This window comes from Mus musculus, chromosome 2, assembly GCF_000001635.26.
Source record: "Mus musculus strain C57BL/6J chromosome 2, GRCm38.p6 C57BL/6J".
Classification (NCBI taxonomy): Eukaryota; Metazoa; Chordata; class Mammalia; order Rodentia; family Muridae; genus Mus; species Mus musculus.
Window position 1 is genome coordinate 78,149,453 of NC_000068.7, and position 13,718 is coordinate 78,163,170.

At 40.9% G+C, this 13,718-nt stretch overlaps 1 long non-coding RNA gene across 1 annotated transcript in view; it reads left to right on the forward strand.

Moving 5' to 3' along the window:
- The window catches only part of 4930440I19Rik (RIKEN cDNA 4930440I19 gene), a 143,254-nt gene that overhangs the window by 98,276 nt on the left and 31,260 nt on the right, over positions 1-13,718 (forward strand). The window lies entirely within an intron of this gene.

Sequence of the window (13,718 nt, forward strand, 5' to 3'; positions counted from 1 at the left end):
ATTTCCTTTTCCCCTTTTATTATCGAATATTCTATTTATTTACTTTTCAAATGTTATCCCCTTTCCAAGTTTCCCCTCCAAAACTCCCGTATCCCATTTCCTCCCCCTGCTTCTGTGAGGGTGCTCCCCTACCCACCCACTTTGACCTCACTGCCCTGGCACCCCCTACACTGGGGCATGGAGCCTTCACAGAACCAAGGGCCTCTCCTCCCATTGATGCCAGATAAGGCCATCCTCTGCTACACATGTAGCTGGAGCCATTGGTCCCTCCATGTGTATTCTTTAGTTGGTGGTATAGTCCCTGGGAGCTCTGGGGGGGAGGGGGTCTAATTGTTTGATACTGTTGTTCGTCCTATGGGGTTGCAAACACCTTCAGCACCTTCAGTCCATTCCCTAACTCCTCCATTGGGGTCCCCATGCTCAGTCTATCTGTATTTGTCAGGCTCTGGCAGAGCCTATCAGGGGACAGCTATATCAGGCTCCTCTCAGCAAGTACTTCTTGATATCCACAATAGTGTCTGAATTTGGTGGCTGCATATTGGATGGATTCCCAGGTGGGGCAGTCTCTGGGTGGCCTTTCCTTCAGTCTCTGCTCCACTCTTTGTCCCTGTATTTCTTTTAGACTGGAGCCATTCTAGGTGAAAAACTTGGGGATGAGTGGGTAGACCCAAGCCCCAAACGGGGCTTTGTCTAACCTCTTGATATGGTCTCTACAGATCTTCCCTTTTATTTTTTTTTTGACATTTCAGCTAATCTTATCCTCTTTGAGTCCTTGGAGCCTCTTGCTTTCCTGGCATCTGGAACTTTCTAGTGGCTACCCCCAGATCCCCATCCCTCATTACTACATACCTCTGCTCAATTCCTGACTGTTTGTATATCATCTCCATCTCCTCTTATACCTGACACTGATCCCTTTCCCCCTTCCCTGTCCTCTCTTCCTCCTAAGTCCCTCCCACTGTCTACCGATTGTGAGTATTTTGTTCCCCCTTCTAAGGACTGAAGCATTCACACTTTGGTTTTCCTTCTTCTTGAACTTCATATGGTTTGTGAGTTATATCATGGGTATTCTGAGACTTTAGCCTAATATCTACTAATTAGTGAGTACATACCATGTGTGTTTTTTTGTGACTGGGTTACCTCACTCAGGATGATATTTTCTAGTTCCATCCATTTGCCTGTGTATTTCATGAAGTCATTGTTTTTAATAGCTGTGTAGTACTCCACTGTATAAATATACCACATTTTCTGTATCCATTCCTCTGTTGAGGGACATCTGGGATCTTTCCAACACCTAGCTATTATCAATAAGGCTGCTATGAACATAGTGGAGCATGTGTCCTTAGTAAATGTTGGGGCATCTTCTGGGTATATGCCCAGGAGTGGTATTGCTGGATTTTCTGTTAGAACTATGCCCAATTTTCTGAGGAACTGCCAGACTGATTACAAGATCAACAACTGACAAATAGAACCTCATAAAATTGAAAAGTTTCTGTAAGGCAAAGGAGACTGTCAATAGAACAAAATAACAACTAAGAGATTGGGAGAAGATTTTTACCAACCCTACATCTGATAGAGGGCTAATATCCAATACATACAAAGAACTCAAGAAGTTAGACTCCAGAGAACCAAATAACCCTATTAAAATTGGGGTGCAGAGCTAAACAAAGAATTCTCAACTGAGGAATATTGAATGGCTGAGAAGCACTTGAAAAAATGTTCAACATCCTTAGTCATTAGGGAAATGCAAATCAAAACAACCCTGAGATTCCACCTCACACCAGTCAGAATGGCTAAGATTAAAAACTCAGGTGACAGCAGATGCTGGTGAGGATGTGGAGAAAGATGAACACTCCTCCATTGGTGGGATTGACAGCTGTTAATCATTTCTAAACATTTTTCATGAAAGTTTTGGGATTTCTTATATATAAATATCTCCTGGGAGGGAGGATAATTTGACTTTCTCATGTCCTATTTATATCTACTTAAATTCCTTCTCCTGTTTTGTTGCTCTAGCTAGCACTTAAAGCCTTATATTAAAAGAGCGGGGTTAGTGGGAAACTGTTTCATTCTTAGTTTTCTTGGGATTGCCTAAACTTGTCCTTCATTTAGGGTGATATTGGCTGTGGGTTTATCATGTTTAGTCCTTATTATTTTGAGGCATGTCTACTCCAGTGCTGCCCTCTCTAGATCTATTATCACAAAATATCTTTCCTTTATTCCAAAGGCCAATTCTATACTATTGAGATGTGACCTCTGTCTTTAAATCTTATATATGATTTTCTGCATTTTTTGACTTACATGTTTTAAACTGTATCTGCACCTCAAAGATTATGTGTGCATTCAGTTTTGAGGTATTTATTGAAGAGGTTTGGATTGATATTCACCAGTGATATTGGTCTGTAGTTTTCCCTTTGTCTTCTCTCAGAGAAGCACAAGCTTCATAGAATAAATTTGGAAGCACTCCTTCTTTTCCTATTTTTTAAAAATTAAGATGTGTTGGTTGTATATCTTCTTTGAAAATCTGGTGGAGTTCTGCTGTGAGTCCATCTGGACTTAGGCTTTTTTTAGTAAGAAGGTTTTTTATTACTGTTTTCATCTCCTTATTTTTTTAGGGGTCTATTTAAATTGATGATCTCTTTTTAGCTTAACTTTGGTAGTTTGGGTGAATCTAGAAATTAAAAATTCTTTAATATTTTCTAACTTAATAGACTATAGGTTTAAAAGCATCCCCTTATAAGGTTCTGAATTTCTTTCATGTCCATTGTTATGTGTCCCCTCGAGTTTATCATTCTCTTAATTTGGCTGCCTTCCTTCCACCCATCCTTTTATCCGTTCATCCTTTCTTCCTCCTTCCCTCCCTCCCTTCCTATTTTTTCTTTCTTTTACTTAGTTGGGCCAAGGGTTTATCAATCTTTTGTTTGTTGATACTTTTGAAATAACTAGTTTTTAAATGCTTGAGTCTTTGCATAATTTACTTTATTTCTGTACTATTAAATTATGCTGTGATTTCTATTATTGTCTTTTGGACTTTGTTTAGTTTTTCATTGATTCTTTTCAAATTTTTATGTCCTATCAATAAATCATATATTGGCACTCCTTTAAATTTTAAAATGTGTGTGCTGAGAGCTCTGAATTTCTCTCTCAGGATTGTCGGATTGTATCTAAGCTGTGTTTTACTGTGCTTTCAATTTCATTCATTTGGAGTTTTTATTTATTCATTTCTTGATTTCTTCTTTTATCCATTCATTCAGAAATGTATTACTTAACCTCTAGTTGGTGTAATTACTGGAGTTTTTTTTTCCTATTAATTTTTAAGCTTTATAGCATATGGCCAGATAGCATGCACAGAAGTATTTGAATTTTTCTGAATTCATTACAATTTCTTTCATGTCTTAATATTTTATCTATTTTAGAAAAACATCCATGGGTTCTTGAACAGAGTATTCATTTTTTGGTGTTTGGGTGGAATATTCTGTAGGTATATGTATGGTCCATTTGACCTGTGATGGCATATAATTTTGATTTTTTTTCTATTTAGTTTTCATCCAGATGATATATCTATTGGAGAGCATGAGGTATTGAATACTGAGTTGGATTATTTTGAGTCCCGGAGCACAGCAGTAGGCTTTATGTGAAATTGGTTGCACCAGAGTTTGATGCATAAATATCTATGATAATAAAGTCTATTTAGTTTGCTGTTCCATTGATCAGAGTGAAGTGTCCTTCTTGACCCCTTCTGATTAATTCTAGATTAATCTCTATTTTTGTCAGATATTAGGATAGTAATACATATTTTTTTTTGTCTCATTTACTTGAGACACCTTTTCTCCCCAAATTTTCCCTCAAAGGAGAACTTTATTTTTGAAGATGAGTTTTACATAGACAAAAAAAAAAAGAATATTGTTTCTCAATCTATCCAACCAACTGTGTCTTTTGAATGGGGAGTTGAGACCATCCATATCTAAAGTGATTATTAAAAGGTGTGAACTCTTTTTTCAAAATATATTTTTATGAATGCATTGAGAAATTTGAACAATATATTTTGATCAGATTCACCTTTTCTACCCCAAATATTTTTATATCAAGATCTCCCACCATCCCACCCAACTCTGTCTTTCTTGTTATAGATTTGGTCTAATGTTTGTATTAAGTTAATTTGCCCCCCCCCCCAAATTACATGGGAATCTGTTCATCTTCACATAAGATGCTGAGGGTCCCTGTCCCCAGTTCATTTTGATTGGTAAATAAAGTTGCCCAAGGTTGGGCAGGGAGACAGAGTTAGGAGTTTTAGGATTCTCTGGCAAGGGATGGAGTGAGGAGGAAGGAGAGAGCCACCATGCTTGGAAAATAGTAAAGACCAGGTTTGAGAGGTGCAAAAGAGAGAATGCAGCTAACATGTAAGAATTGGGGATCTTGGCCCAGGAGGGTAACAGGTCTGAGCAGCCAATATGGAATATAGGTTTTGTTAAGTGATGAATCAGGACTATCGGAGGGGAGAGTATGCTAGCTGCATAGAGGTTCAGAAATGGCCCAGACATCGAGCTGTTTAAGACATATTAAAATATAAGGTTGGTGTGTATGTGTGCTTGTGTGTGCATCTTTCATTGGGGTGGGTAGTGAGGAACACAAGTCACCACTGCTGGATTGATTTGAATGGAGTTAATTGGCTACTACTACATTCTTTTTCCTTCATTAATACCAATTTATGCTGCCAAAATGTTTTAAGATGTATGACCTTCCACTGGTGTATGGTCAATTGATCTGAGTCTATATTCTGAGTAGAAAAAAATTGACCCTCTTAAACATTGCTAATAGCTTCTTGGCTGGGGCTGGGGTTTCTACTCACTTCCCACTCCATTCTGGGATTTGGCCTGGCTTGAGCTTGCATATACTTTGTGTATGTTGGCACAGCTGGAGTGCATATGTGGAGCTGCCACACCATGCTTAGAAGATACATTCCCTTGTGGTTATCTATCGCCTGTGGCTCTTACATTCTTTCTGGCCTCTAGTCCACAATGATACTTGACGATTTGGAGGAGGAGTTGTGGTATATATGTTTCCTTTAGGGATGGATATTCTGCAGTCTTTTCTGCCCTGTGTCTTGGCCAGGTGTTGGTCTTTGTGATTGAGACTATCTATTGTGACTAGAAGCTTCTACTATGAGGGTTGGGAGATGCATTCCCTATAGGTATAATAGCTTATGAGAACTAGGATAAATATATGTACATTTGGCAGAGTAATAGGAGTTGGTGCTTTCCTACTCTATAGTCTATGTAGTCATAGGTCTTTGGTTTAATAATTTTGCAAGGTATGTTTTATCTTGAGAATTTTCATTTTAATTCTTTTAATGTGTGTGTACAGATACATTTTGGGGTGATATAATGCACAGCTATAAAGGACTAAAGGGGTGTTATTAATCAAGAAGGGCTAAATGTCAGGAAGGAAGTGTAGAAAAGGGAAACTAAGAAAAGTAAATAGCACTAAAGTCTTTTCAAAAAAGTCACACAAAAAGCTACTCCTGTAGAATCCTACTAAACTTTTTGAATTCTTTTATTACTTTTATAATTGTTCTTTTAAATCCTGTCTCTTGGCATTCAAAAAAGTAATTGTCACCAAAGAATATGTCTATAAGATTGGTGGGATTTCTTTTGGGTGGGTACTTTGTCTTGACTTTTATATTTGTGTTTTGCTATTTGACCTGGACATACAGACTGTTTCATTGCTTGTATTTCTGATATGAGATTCTAGTGTACCTCAGACAGAGCTGGTGGAGGAGCTGAGTGGCTGGAGATATGTCTGGGAGTGTGTGGATGAAATAGATTTAGAGCTGGTATGTGGAGGCTGTATAGATGGGTTCTAGCAACTCTACTTTTTACATCATTTTCATAGTTTGGGTTTCCAAAGGTGTGAATAGACACCATGACCAAGGCAACTTTTATAAAGGACAACATTTAATTGGGACTGTCTTACAGATTCAGAGGTTTAGTCCATCATCAAGGTGGGAAGCAAGACAGTATCTAGGCAGGCATGGTGCTGGAGTTGTTGAAAGTTCTACATCTTGTTCCAAAGGGAAACAGGAGATAATGGGTTCATGGGCAGCTAAGAGGAGGGTCTCAAAGCCCACTCCCACGGTGACACCTTTCCTCTAACAAGGCCACATCTATTCCTCCAAGGCCACACATCCTAGTAATGCCACTCCCTGAGCCAAGCATATTCAAACTACCACAATTATTTTCCTTCAAAATGCTAAACTCTCTGAGGGAAATTCCAGCTGGATCACTCCTAGCCGTAATTTTTCTCAACTTGACAGCTTAAAGGAGGAATCTATGAAAGTTTTGGATAAAAATATGACACTCTATAGAAAATAAGCGATGGCATGAAATATCTTTTATAGAGTAATATTCGGTCATGCTTTTGGATTGACATTAAAAGACTGTAGGAGGCCAGTGAAATGAAGGAGAGTAGAGTCTTCCTCCTGAATTCCCTCACTTATATTCTTTTAATAAAAAGTATTTTAGTATTTCTTAGAGTATTTCATACAATGTATCTCAATCATATTCACCCCACTCCCTTTCCCAACTTCTCCTAAATCTAATCCCTAACTTTGTGTCCCTGATTTGTTCTGTACAAGAGATTATCTCACAGCAGAAGTCTCATCCTCTGTCTCTTACAATATTTCTGACACCTGTTCTGTGATGTTTGTTGACCATTAAGTGTAAGTGTTGTGCTGTAAATGTATTAATTTGTAAATATATTAATTGACCAAGGACCCCATGATCATGCTCACTTGATCTCAACATATTTACCAGTTGTGTTTTTCTTTACTGCTCTCCATCTATTGCAAAAAGAAACTTCTTTGATGATGACTGAAAGCTTACATTTATCTGTAGATACCAGGGTAAGCATTTAGTTAGTTAGAAATGATACTGGTTTAGAAGGTGGCAGTGGTAGGTTCTCCTCTAAGTTCTATGACTTCAGCAGCTACAAGTAATTCATTAAATTTACAGCACCAAGCATGAATTTCCCTCTACTGAGTAAGCCTTAAGTCCAATTAAATGACTAATGACTGAAGGTTGCACCCAGGGCACAAGTGCCTCTATTTCATCTTTCAGAGTATCTTATCATAATGGACATTGTTGTGGTTCATTGGCATTATATCTGGATAGGACTGTTGTTTGTTTTTCTCCAGTAGCATTTTACATGAAACTTCCTAAACTAAGAGAGCTAGTTGATAGAATAATTCCAGGTCAGATCCAGATAGATTCCTCTGAATCCTGTGTCCGAAGTGTGTGGTGCCTTAAGTAATGATGCCTTTCTTACCTTCTTTTTCTGGAAGGCAACTTCAAGACAATTCTGCACTAGTCTATTTAGTTTGGGGGCTGTTTTGGACCAACAACAACTTAGAAGGAGGTTTCCTGGGCCTGGCTGTCTTAGTTAGGGTTTTACTGCTGTGAACAGACTCTATGACCGAAGCAAGTCTTATAAAGGACAACATTTAATAGGGACTGGCTTACAGATTCAGAGGTTCAGTCCACTAGCATCAAGGCAGGAACATGGAAGCATCCAGATAGGCATGGTACAGGAGGAGCTGAGAGTTGTACATCTCCATCTGAAGGCTCCTAGTGGAAGACTGACTTCCAGGCAGCTAGGGTGAGGGTATTAAGCCCACACCCACAGTGACACACCTACTCCAACAAGGCCACACCTAATAGTGTCACTCCCTAGGCCAAGCATATACAAACCATCACAGTGTTATTGGAATTTTTGTTAAATAATCTATGGTTTGTAAGGAAAGCATTGTTATCTCAGTTAATGTCACTTTAACTAAACTTCATGTAACATACTAACTTATACATACACATATATGTATATATACAGATATAATATTTAAGTATCTGTAAAACAATATAATTCTCAATGGTTTGCCCTTCCTTCCTTCCTTCCTTCCTTCCTTCCTTCCTTCCTTCCTTCCTTCCTTCCTCCTTCTCCCCCTCTTTCTTTCTTTCTTTCTTTCTTTCTTTCTTTCTTTCTTTCTTTCTTTCTTTCTTTCTTTCTTCCTCTCTCTCTCTCTCTCTCTCTTTCTTTCTTTCTTTCTTTCTTTCTTTCTTTCTTTCTTTCTTTCTTTCTTTCTTTCTTTCTTTCTTTCTTTCTTTCTCTCTTGCAGTCCAGTCATTATTCCCCCCTCCCAGTCTGCCCTCTGACCATTCCTCATCCGATTCTTCCTCCCCTGCCCCTCCAAGAGGATATCTCCAGCCCCTACCCCTACCCTAATTGACCTCCCATTCCCTGTGTCCTCAAGGGTTTGGTGCCTCTTCTCTCACTGAGGCCAGGCCAGGCAGTCCTCTGCTGTCTGTGTGTCAGGGTGGGAGGGGGGGGCTCAGATCTGCACATGTATGCTGGCTGGTTGGTGGCTCGGTGTCTGAGAGATTTTGGGGGTTCAGGGTAGTTGAGACTGCAGGTCTTCTTATGTGGCTGCCCTCCTCAGCTTCTTCCAGCTTTTTCTGTAATTCAACCACAGGGGTCCCTGGCTTTTGTCTATTGGTTGGTATATCAGCATCTGACTCTTTCAGCTGCTTGTTGGGCCTCTCAGAGGGGAGCCATGCTAGGCTGTCCTGTCTGTAAGCACACCATAGCATCAGTAATAGTGTCAGGCCTTGGAGCCTCCCCTTGAGCTGGATTCTAATTTAGGCCGGTCATTGGTCCTCCTTTCCCCCAGTCTCCTCTCCATCCTTGTCCCTGCAGTTTCCATAGACAGGAACAATTCTGGGTCAGAGTTTTTGACTGTGGGACAGCAACCCTCATCTCTCCACTTGATGCCCTTTCTTTCTTCTGGAGGTGGACTCCATAAGTTCTCTCTCCTCACTATAGGGCATCTAAGGTCCCTCCATTGGCTTTTTAAAGCATCCTTAGTATAACTTATGCTTTATCCTTCCCTCTCCCTCTGTGTTGTCACTCTTCTTCCCTCCCAGATATGTCTTCCTGTCTTGCTTTTTTTTTTTTCATTTCCTCCTTCCTAGCAACTGGAAACTATGTATTTGCACAACTTGAGAAAATTTCTTTCTTGAGTAGTGAGCAAATTTGGCCTCCTATGACTGTACTATTTCTTATATATCTTTATAAGCTCTGATTACTGTGATAAATAGTAAAAAAATTTAAAGAGAACAAAAGTTTCAGTTGCTATTTTAAATGAAGTTTTCTTTTTACTTTCAAGGATTAAGAATCATCTGTATGTCTGTCTCCCGAGAGGCTTTGCCAGTGTCTGACGAATACAGAGGCAGATGCTCAAAGCCAACCATTAGACTGAGCATGGGGGGTGTCCACGATGGAGGAGTTGGAGAGGAAACTGAGGACCTGAGGGAGTTTGCAGTCCCATGAAGGAAGCAACAGTGTCAACAGGCCAGACCCTCCAGAGCTCCCAGAGACTGGACCACCAACCAAAGAATACACATGGAGTGACCCATGGTGCTGGCGACATATGTGGCAGAGGATGGCCTTGTTGGACATCAGTGGGAGGAGAGGCCCTTGGGCCTGAGGGTGTTTGATGCCCCAGTGTAGGGAAATGTCAGGGCAGGAAGATGGGAGTAGGTGGGTAGGTGGGGAATCACCCTCAAAGAGACAGGGGGAGGGGGAGGATGGGATAAGAGGTTTCCTAAGGGGAGACCGGGAAAGGGGAAAACATTTGAAATAAAAAAAGAGAATCATCTGTATTATATTGTTTAAAAAAGACATCCCAACAATACCTAATGTTTAGCATGTAATGACAAAGCTTTGAAATGTAAAGGTAAAATTGACTCCTATGATGGTGGTTTGTTATTTTATTTATTTTTATTAGGTATTTTCTTCATTTACATTTCCAATGCTATCCCAAAAGTCCCCCATACCCACCCCCCCAATCCCCTACCCACCCACTCCCCCTTTTTGGCCCTGGCGTTCCCCTGTACTGGGGCATATAAAGTTTGCGTGTCCAATGGGCCTCTCTTTCCAGTGATGGCCAACTAGGCCATCTTTTGATACATATGCAGCTAGAGTCAAGAGCTCCGGGGTTGCAGACCCCTTTAGTTCCTTGGGTACTTTCTCTAGCTTCTCCATTGGGGGCCCTGTGATCCATCCATTAGCTGACTGTGAGCATCCACTTCTGTGTTTGCTAGGCCCCGGCATAGCCTCACAAGAGACAGCTATATGATGGTGTTTTAAATGTTTTCTAAATTTCTTGAAAGCAAGTTCAAGTCATAGTTAGAGAAATTTAACTGGGCTATTCACATACTGTGAGTCTTTTCATGGCATATTTTGCAATTTGCTGTGATTGTAGACGTTCTGGTGAGCAAAAATTTGAGTTCAGAAATCGGGATGAAGTGTGGTGATGAGGGTGGGTGGGGATGGAAACCTAGGGAATAACGGAGGTGTCAGTTCTTGCTGCTGGAAGTGTGCTAATAGAGTGGCATCAGCTTCTCCGCGGCCCTGGATCCTGGGCACTGGAGAGTTCCGCTCAGAAACCAGTGGGAAAGTCATTTTAACCTCCCTAATTATCACTGTTTTTGTATCTATCCCACTTGGAGGGTGCTCCATGGAAGCCAGATGGCTGCAAATGTTATCCTGCTTCACAAGCATGGAGGTTTCTGTATTGCTGCCAAAGCCATTGTCAAAATGTCCTATATCAAAACAAAACAAAAAATAAAATCCTCTGTTTTCCAAACTTCTGAAAATTCCACAATAGCTATAAAATACCAACCCCTCTGTTAGGTTTTGGCAGCTAAAGGGAAAAAATTATCCATTCCCTAAGCATCTTGTTGTCTGAACCAACTGAGCAGTGGGGCAGCCAAAAAAGGAATTGCATCATTGAGAAGCTCATGAATTTTCAAACAAGCAGCCTTTGGAATGCAGAACTGCTCATAAGGGGCCAAGTGGAATGGGCTTAGTGCAGACATAAGCCACTCTGGAATAAGGGGGGAGGGGATTTGCAAAGCACAAGCCATTTTCACCCTTAGGCAAAGGAAAGAGGTGCTTGTGTGTGACTGTGGATGCAGCCAAGGTGTCTTCTAGATACTAGAAGCACAGGGATCAAAGGCAGTTCTCTCTGAATAAGAAAACAAAATAATAAAGTAGGGCTGGATCATTTCAAACTCTAAGTGGTAGTAACATCCAGAAATGGAAGTATTAAGAATAAATTTATCATCTCTTGAAACAGAGGGCTGACTACCTCTTATTAACTTATTTTAAACCTTAAGTGCATATAGCGGAAAGGAAATGTTTTACAAATGAATGCTGCAAATATATAATCTGCAAGGTGACACATTTAAAAAATACATGATGTAGTGAGACCAGTCTCCTAGGTACTCATTCAGAACCTAAAATATGCTCTGATTATTGGTTAAAGAATTGATCTTTTTTTTTTTTTTTTTTTTTTTGTAAAAGAATTAGGTTAAAATGAAGAAAGAATTTTTTTTCCTTTGAGAGTGAGAATTGGAAGATATTTTAGCTGAAAGTCCTAAAAAGGCAAATTAGCTTCTAAAATGTTATTACCTGATACTACAAGCCCATGGTCTGCTGAGGGCCCATTACTGTTCTTAGCCTTGCTTCAGTGGCAGGCAGGCCAGTCCTACTCCCCCACGCCCCTTCTGCCTTATTCCCCAGCTCCTTAGTTTCTCAGTTGTGACATTGATGTTAGGAACATTAGGAGTTTACAGGTAGAGTCTTCAGACCAGGTGATGACATGATATTTAGATATTTATTTGGTATAAATTAAGAATCAACCCTTGTAATTTTAATAATAGAGGCTGGAGGCAGAATCAGGTTTGAAAAATAAAGCTAGATTGTAATATGTAGCTGGCATACGTTGGTCAACTGGTAGAACATTCTAGACCAAGTACTATTTCTTTGAGGGTTCATTATAGGGCCATTGCCAGAAGCCTGCTGGCCCAAATCCATGGTAGTCCTTGAAGAGGCTGACAGTGGAAGCTGTCTCATGGCTGCACTTGCCACAGCTGGATAGCAAGTATATCTGAGGGAATCCAGGTGGTGCATCTCTGAAATTACTTGTTAGGCGAAGAATAAGAAATTCGGCTAAGTCTCATGGAGCAAACTGCAGGTGTGGGTCTAGCTGCTAGGTCTTCAGAGATAAAGATTTGAAAATGAGTGTTAGGAGACCAACAAGCATGACCCAGAACCTAAACAGAGGCATATTCTCAACCACACCTCCAGATCCAGGAGAGAGTCTGACTGACTGACATAAATTGGATGGAATGTTGACACCAAGTCAAAGAACTAGGACAATATTTTATATTGTCATAACTGAGAGTCAACAGTTGTGGTCTCAGGACAAAGTTGAGTCTCACTAAAGTGAAAGGCAATTAAGAAAGACTCCCCAAATGTTTCATCTACGCTCTAACTCAAACACACTTGGAGAATTTACAGTTTGCCTTTATTCTGTTAATATTGAGCATCCTCTATGGAATGTTAAAGTCCCCAAGAATCCAGATTTAGGAAATATACCGTAGTTGATTTTTTTTGTGTGTGACTGAATTGCAATTATTTTGTGAAAAATGTATTTTAAGCCTGGCATGGTGGTACTCACCTTTAATCCCCAGAACACAGGAGGCAGAGGCAGAGAGGCAGAGAGAGAGGCAGAGAGGCAGAGAGGCAGAGAGGCAGAGAGGCAGAGAGGCAGAGAGGCAGAGAGGCAGAGAGAGAGGCAGAGAGGCAGAGAGGCAGAGAGGCAGAGAGGCAGAGAGGCAGAGAGGCAGAGAGGCAGAGAGGCAGAGAGGCAGAGAGGCAGAGAGGCAGAGAGAGAGGCAGAGAGGCAGAGAGAGAGGCAGAGAGGCAGAGAGAGAGGCAGAGAGGCAGAGAGGCAGAGAGGCAGAGAGGCAGAGAGGCAGAGAGGCAGAGAGGCAGAGAGGCAGAGAGGCAGAGAGGCAGAGAGGCAGAGAGGCAGAGAGAGAGGCAGAGAGGCAGAGGCAGAGGCAGAGGCAGAGGCAGAGGCAGAGGCAGAGGCAGCAAGCAAATCTCTGTTGAGTTTGAGGCCAATGGGGCCTGCATAACAAGTTCCAGACTAGCCAGGATTACATTTGAGTCCCTGTCTAAAAACCAAAAATGGGTCTTACCACTTCCTAGGGCAACATCTGTAAGAGCTTGCTGTTATTGGAGACTGTTATTTTTGGAATAAAGGGACAGGTAAGAGAGTGGCAGACAAGGTCAGAGTGATAAGAGTGAACGGGTTAAGAGTTAGTAAATGTCGGCTCTACTCTTCATTGAAGAACAGGCAGAATCTAGCAATGCTGAGGAGGGGTGTCTCTTTATGATAGGTTTAAAACCCTCTCCCTATTTCTTGCTTGTTCTTGGAAAATACACTGCAGGGCTTAAAAGGGGTAGATGAAGATGATAAGTTAAGGGACTGGTCTAGTTGAAAAAGCTTGTCTTAGACTGAAGAAAAGTATTAAGGAAATCATTTGATGCTGTTGCTATGGCTTTCATTGGACTCACATCTAACACAATGAAATTTAGCCAGGAACTACACTTTGATAGAAATTGTCTATTGGCTGGTAACCTTTGTTCTTTCAGGTCTAAAGGTGACATGTGGCACTAGAGAGCATGCCTCTTTTTTTGTGCTGCTCTGCAACCTTTCGGCATCTGAGAAGATTGTTCTAGTGTTGCGGTTTACATGTGGTCACTGCAGGACTCCGGCCAGCCATTCCCAGGGCAGTGTGTGTCCTTAGAACTGAGCT